Source organism: Nuphar pumila, chromosome 3 (assembly GCF_984573655.1).
Source record: "Nuphar pumila chromosome 3, dmNupPumi1.hap1.1, whole genome shotgun sequence".
Lineage (NCBI taxonomy): Eukaryota > Viridiplantae > Streptophyta > Magnoliopsida > Nymphaeales > Nymphaeaceae > Nuphar > Nuphar pumila.
Window position 1 is genome coordinate 114,358,585 of NC_143251.1, and position 7,521 is coordinate 114,366,105.

Sequence of the window (7,521 nt, forward strand, 5' to 3'; positions counted from 1 at the left end):
AACCATTTAGCTCGAGCCAACAAAGTCTTAAAGAAAGTAATGGCAAAGATAAAGCAAGCCACCGAAGCTGAGCCCAGTTGCCCACCAAAAAGAGGCCAACCAGGCTGCAGCTGCACATGTTGTTAGTAGATTTGATACTTCCAGTGCATATATAAATAAGTTTGAGCTAGACCTTGAATATCTCTGGCTGTGGATGTCACAATGAGGATGGCTCTACTTTTGCTGTTAAGCGAAATTTCTTGTGTGGAGATATGGTCGTTGAGCATCTTCATATCTTATGATAAGTAGGTGAATGGAATATTTTGTAGATCCTCTAATTATTCTGACTTTAGTTGCTCTGCTTATTAAAGCCGAGAGTGGTTTTGATTAATAAGCCGGCAGAATTTTCGAAGTACTATTTTGAAAACTTGTTTTTTCTTGTGGTGAGTGGATTGGTAGATACGCCTCTGTCTGTGATACCCGTTACTTTGTTTGTGTATGTTTTCTTCATTGTGATGGAACTGCTAACTGCTAATTCTGTATTGTTGCACAAAATTTTCCCTTAAATACATTGATTCGTCTCGGTCTGTAGTGGATAAAAAAGATACTGTTGGCAGCTTACATACACCATTTTTCCAACTATCCTTGTACTTTTAGTATCATTTCCCTGTACATTCCTGTCACAATTTTTCTTTCCACTATCATGGCTTGTTTTTGTATGACCAACCTGAAAAAGTGCTCACAATTGTTCTTTCCACTGATCATGCTTCATGCTGAGCAATTTTGGATGCTAAAATGCATTTAAGTAGCCATTACATTTTGATGCCAGTTTAAAGCTTGTTAAGTGGATACTTTTTGAACTTCGGTTTATCTGCAGCGGCCAATGGGATTATGTTGTTTATTGTTTAATCAAGATTCATGATTGAGGTGTGGAGTATAACATCCAGATGTCTTCTGAAAACATATTAAAATTTAAAACAATGATCTGGTAGATGCAAAAGCCAAAGATGTTCTACTGGATGATATTCGCCTCATGTATGATATAAAAATGAATCCTCTGTGTTGTGCATACCATCTAGACCTTGCATAACCACTAGAACATTAATTGTTTGGTGATCTTCAGTGTAAGTACTTCGACAAAGAAATTTTGTGTAATTACTTCATTTCCAACCTATGTGCTAGAACTTTATAGGTAATTTGGTAGATCTGCTTGTTACCAAGAAATAGTAATTCTGTAATCTGGTGATTCTCAAAGTGTCTTCTTTTGGGATGATTAGCTGTAGTGTTGGCCTTTCTTTTGCTTCCTTTCAAGGCTTGACTAACTTATTGAGATTTATTTATTGTATTGTATGAATCTACATTTTGAAAGAATTGACACAATGTATAAATACATCTTTTTTGTGTATGTTTTATTTGTCAAAGATTTTAAACGAGTTATGCAATCTTGATTTTTATGAAAATATTCTTGAAATGATGTCCATTCTCTTTTCAAAAATTATATTAGTGTTTGTATATCATTGTATCTAATACAAATGTCTTTTCAGACAATGGCTTCTCCTAATGCAGAAAAAAATAGTCATTACATTGAAGACGAGATTTCTACATCATCAAATGTGCATATATCCACAAAAAAGGTACATGTGGGAAGTAGTTGCATTCCAGAGATTGGTATTGAGTTTGACAACGATGAGAGTGCATATGATTTGTATAATTTATATGCAAAAAATCAAGGTTTCAGTGTTCGAAGGCAGAACTTTTCTAAGAACAAGTACGGTATAGTGACACATAAGGAATTCACATGTAGTAAGGAAGGCTTTAATGTTAAGGAAAAAGATGGTAACAAAAGTAAGATGAGAGCAAACATAAGATGTGGTTGTACTGCAAAATTGGTTGTTAAAAAAGAAAAGAATGAAAAGTTTTTTGTGTCTACTTTTTTGCCTACCCATAACCATGCACTCACTACTCCAAGGAAAGCCCCTACTAAGGTCTCATCGGACAATGGAAAAATATGGTTGATAGTGTTGGCATAACACCTACTGCGGCGATGAGGTGTTTAGGAAAAGGAGTTGGAGGAATTAGAAACCTAACTTTTTTGCCAATGGATCTAAAAAACTATTTGAGGACAAAACGGTCAATCAATCCCGAAATTGGAGAAGCTGGAGCTGTAATGCAGTATCTTGGAGACAAAGCAACAACTGACCCATCATTTTTCAATTTAATACAGTTGGACTGTGATGATATGATCACAAACTTTTTTTGGGCAGACGCAAAATCAAGAATAAACTTTGATTATTTCGGAGACGTTTGTTTTGACACCACATTCAATGTAAAAAATCAACATAGGCCATTTGCACTTTTTGTTGGTGTAAACCATAACAAACAACTGTGTTTGGAGCTATAATAATGTATGATCAGACAACTGAGTCTTTTGAGTAGGTATTTGAAACATTTCAAAGGGCCATGAGAAAGCGATGCCCAAAAGTAATATTAACAAATGTAGATCAAGCAATTGCAAGTGCACTAAGAAAAGTGTGGCCATACACACATAATAGGTTATGTGTGTGGCATATGTATCAAAATGCTGTTAAACACTTGGGTCACATATACAATAGTGAACCTGACTTTAAGAACGATTTTGGCAATTGTATATTTGCATGTGACGATGATGTGAGTTTTTTGCATTCATGGCAAACAATGTTAGAGAGGTATGATCTTCTAGATAGTGATTGGTTGGCAAAGACTTTCAAAAATAGAGAAAAATGGGCTTTAGCATATGGCCGTGATCATTTTTGTGCTGATATGGTTTCAACACAAAGGAGTGAAAGCATGAATGCTACATTGAAAAGATTATTGACTTCAAACGTTGGTCTTTTACATTTTCTTAAACGATACGATACATTGGTTGAAGAAAAGAGGTTTGTTGAATTACAAGAAGATATCAAAGCAAATCAAAGTACGCCAATCATGTTGTATTGTAACTTGCTTCAGGAAGCTGCAATGGTCTACACACCCACCATTATTGAGTGGATCAGGGAGGAGGCAAGTTTTAGCTATCCTCTGGTTTAGACTTGAAATGTACTAATGTTTTGTACGGTTCATGCATACAAATGCTTCCCTTTGAAGATGTAAATTAGCAATAGTTTTTCAATGAACAAGTCTATCACTCCAAAGTCAACCAAATCTCTAGGGGTTATTTATGCAGCATGGGGCCTTTCCATATCCACAAGTATTTTTGGTGCAACTAGTTTTCTGTTAATTATACTAAAACTTTTTCCAGTCATCTGGATGACCTCTCTAGAGGGTGTTTGCTTGTCATGGAAAGCTGAGGCTTTCCGCGAAAACACACGCCCGTGGATGCCTTTCCGTGGGGCCCACAGTGCCAAAACAGACATTGGGTTCCCTTTCCACAAGGAGAGTCCGTTCCTTTTCAGTGGAAGGAGAGTCGGCAGAAGAGATGCCATTGCACCCTCTTCCGTGATAAGCAAAAGGCCCCTAGTAAGTAGAAAGAGAAAAAACATCTGAAGGACCATAAATTTCCTAAGAGATGGGATGAGAATACACAAAAGAGAGAATGCATAATTAGTCTCAACTCTAAGGGAAAGAGAGTTTCAGTTACCATATTAATCACTTTGTTTATTTCTCTTTATAACAGTTCAGGAGATTAAATTTACAAATAAATAAAACAAAGTCTATTAGTAGCAACTCCGTATGTGTATAACTGTTTAGTTATCCACTGCCGGTCCCAAGCTCGGATAGAGGAGGAGGGTTGTGGTAGGCCTGTGACAGCCAGCATAAAAACTTAGTCATACCCTATGAATATGAACCAATATGAGAATTTCGTTGGGGTGTTCCCTACTGAGCGACACGATGTACTCTATAGGCCCAGAGGCAGTGATAAATGGGCAAGGGTTGCTAGGTCGTCGCCCGGAAGCGACGTGTCACACCGGCGCCCGGGTGTGGCGTCAAATAGGCAAGGGTCCCTCACTTTGTTGGACGGGTGGGGGTAAAGAAGTTAGTCCAAGACCATAAAATTAGGTTAGCCACTTGGAACATAGGATCTTTAACTGGTAAGTTGGTAGAGTTAGTAGCTGTTATGTGTAGGAGAAAGATTGATATTTTATGTTTACAAGAGACCAAATGGGTAGGTGAGAAAGCAAAAGTGATAGAACCTTGGGGATATAAAATTTGGTATACAAGAATAAATAGGAATAGGAATGTAGTAGGGATTGTTATGAGTCGTGAGTTTATAGATAATGTAGTTGAGGTTCGTAGGAAGGGTGATAGGATTTTACTTATTAAATTAGTATTAGGTTCGGAGATTATTAATATTATTAGTGTTTATGCTCCTCAAGTAGGTTTAGATGATTCCATTAAGCGTCAATTTTGGGAAGATTTAGATGGAGTAGTACAAGGGATATCTTATGGAGAAAAGCTTTTCATCGGCGGTGACCTTAATGGGCATGTAGGCATTAGTAGGGATGGATTTGAGAGTATCCATGGAGGCTATGGTATAGGAGAAAGAAACGAAAGTGGAGAAAGGATTTTAGATTTTGGTTTGTCCTATGATATGATCTTAGCAAACACTTGGTTTAGGAAGAGAGAGTCTCACCTAGTAACATTTAAAAGTGGGGTTAATACGAGGCAGATAGATTTTTTCCTACTTAGAAAGAGAGATAGGGGTTGTTGCATCGATTGTAAGGTTATACCGGGAGAAAATGTAGCTACACAATATAGAGTTTTAATTTTAGATCTTAGAATTAGACAATGCCACAAAAGGGATAGACATAGGATAGATCCTAGAATTAAGTGGTGGGCACTGAAAGGAGCTAAACAAGGAATGTTTGTAAAGAAGATAGTTAAGGCAGCTGATTGGTGTCTCGAGGAGGATTCAGAATCAATGTGGAATAAGATAGCGGGTGGCATGAGAAAGGTGGCTAAGGAGGTATTGGGTGAGTCTAAAGGCGGTGCACCGCTAGATAAGGATACATTATGGTGGAATGAGGATGTCAAATTAGCTATTAAGGTTAAAAGAGAGTGTTATAGAAATCTAAGTAAGAGTCAGGATAATGAGAATTTGAAGAAGTATATGATAGCAAAGAAGGAAGCTAAAAAAGTAGTTCGGAACGCGAGGGATAAGGTATATAAGTTGGTTTATGACAAATTGGATACCAAAGAGGGCGAGAAGGATATTTATAGGCTTGCAAAGATGAGAGATAGGAAATCGAGGGATCTGGGTATGGTTAGATGTATCAAAGATAAAACACAAAGGGTTTTAGTCAAAGATGAGGAGATTAAGGAGAGATGAAAAGATTATTTTGATAAGCTATTTAATGAAAGTCATACTCAAGATCTTGAAGACTTGTCCATTCCTTTTCATGAGATGAATCGTGACTTCATGCGCAAGATTCAAAAGAAAGAAATTGCAGAGGCTTTGAAGAAAATGAAATCAAGAAGGGCAGTTGGCCCAGATGGTATACCTATCGAGGCTTGAAAATGCTTGGGAGAGAAAGGTTTAGAATGGTTGACAAATCTTTTTAACAAGATTTGACAGACAAATAAGATGCCTAATGAGTGGAGGAAGAGTATTTTGGTGCCTATATATAAGAATAAGGGTGATATACAAGATTGCACAAACTATCGTGGTATAAAACTCATGAGTCATACTATGAAACTTTGGGAGAGGGTGATTGAGTCTAGGTTGAGGAAGATTGTCATGATATCGGAGAATCAATTTGGTTTTATGCCTGGAAGATCAACTATGGAAGCTATACATCTTCTTAGACAACTTATTGAGAGAAATAGAGAGAGGAACAAAGATTTTCATATGGTTTTTATTGATTTGGAGAAGGCTTACGATAGAGTACCTAGGGACGTTCTTTGGTGGACAATGATGAAGAAATGTGTTTCTCTCAAGTACATTAGTATAATTAAAGATATGTATGAAGGAGTAGTAACCAATGTCCGCACTTGTGGAGGGGTGACAACCAATTTTCCTATAACGGTTGGGTTACATCAAGGATCTGCTTTAAGCCCTTTCCTATTTGCTATAGTGATGGATGAGCTTACGAGATCAATTCAAGAAAATGTGTCGTGGTGTATGTTGTTTGCTGATGATATTGTTTTGATTGATGAGTCTAGAGCTGGGGTTAATGCTAAGTTAGAATTATAGAGACAGACATTGGAAGCAAGAGGTTTTAAGTTGAGTAAGAGTAAGACAGAATACATGGAATGTCGGTTTAGTAAGCAACGAAGTAGTGATGGGAGTGTAGTGAAGCTTGGTGAGCAAGAAGTACCGGTGGATGATTGTTTCAAATATTTGGGATCTATCATTCAAAAGTATGAAGAAATTGATGGAGATGTAAATCATAGGATAAAGGTTGAGTGGATGAAATGAAAAAGTGTAATTGGAGTATTGTGCGATCGTAGAATGCCATTGCGGTTGAAGGGAAAGTTTTATAGGACGACTATTAGGCCCGCTTTACTATATGGTACGAAATATTGGGCTGCCAAAAGACATCATATTCAAAAAATGAGTGTAGCTGAGATGCGTATGCTGAGATGGATGTGTGGAAATACAATAAAAGATAAGATTCGAAACGAGGAGATACGTAAGAAGGTAGGCGTTGCACCCATTGAAAATAAGATGAGAGAGAATCGTTTACGGTGGTTTGGACATATTCGGCGAAGGCCTAATGATGCTCCAGTTAGAAGGATGGAGAAATGAGAAAATATATTAGTTAAAAGAGGTCGGGGTAGGCCTAGGAAGACATGGATGGAGGTGATAGGAAAGGATATGAATGCTTTGAACCTCACCGAGGACATGGCATTGGATAGAAATGATTGGAGGAGAAGGATTCATGTGGAAGACCCAGAATGATTTTCTTTTTTGGTTCATATCGCCGACCCCAATTGTTTTGGGATGAAGGCGTAGTTGTTGTTGTTGTTGTTGAAAGTCTATTAGTAGCATTACTGTATTACCAAGGTAATAAAATGATAACTGCATTATATTTATTAAATAGAAATAAATTTACCATGTTTTGGAATATTAATCTAATTGTACTGAAAGAAAGATAATGTTTTGTCCTATTCTACTATGCTCTCTCTCTCTTCCAACCAAATTGGTCGAGAAATGAAACCTTAAATAAATATTGTAATGAAGTATTACCATGGTAATAAAATAATAAGTTACCATTGTAATTTATTGATTAGTAACAACTACCATACTATTAGATTATCACTTAATGGGCAACCCAATGCCTCGAGAGGCAAAAAGATGAAAAAACAAAAAGGTAACAACATTGACAATAAAAAAGGGTTGGTTAGCACTAAACTAAATTCCTGATTTATATATTAATGATAACAACAAAAATAATATTATTATAATATGTTATTAGATAGATCCTTAGACTAATCTGCAAGAGCAAGTTATTCTTGTTTTTTTCTGATGGGGAAGCTAGAGGATAATGCCTTGTGGGATTCAAACATGAGACCACTCACTTATGAAAGAGCAAAGTGTACTTTAAACAACAAAAAATCAATGAT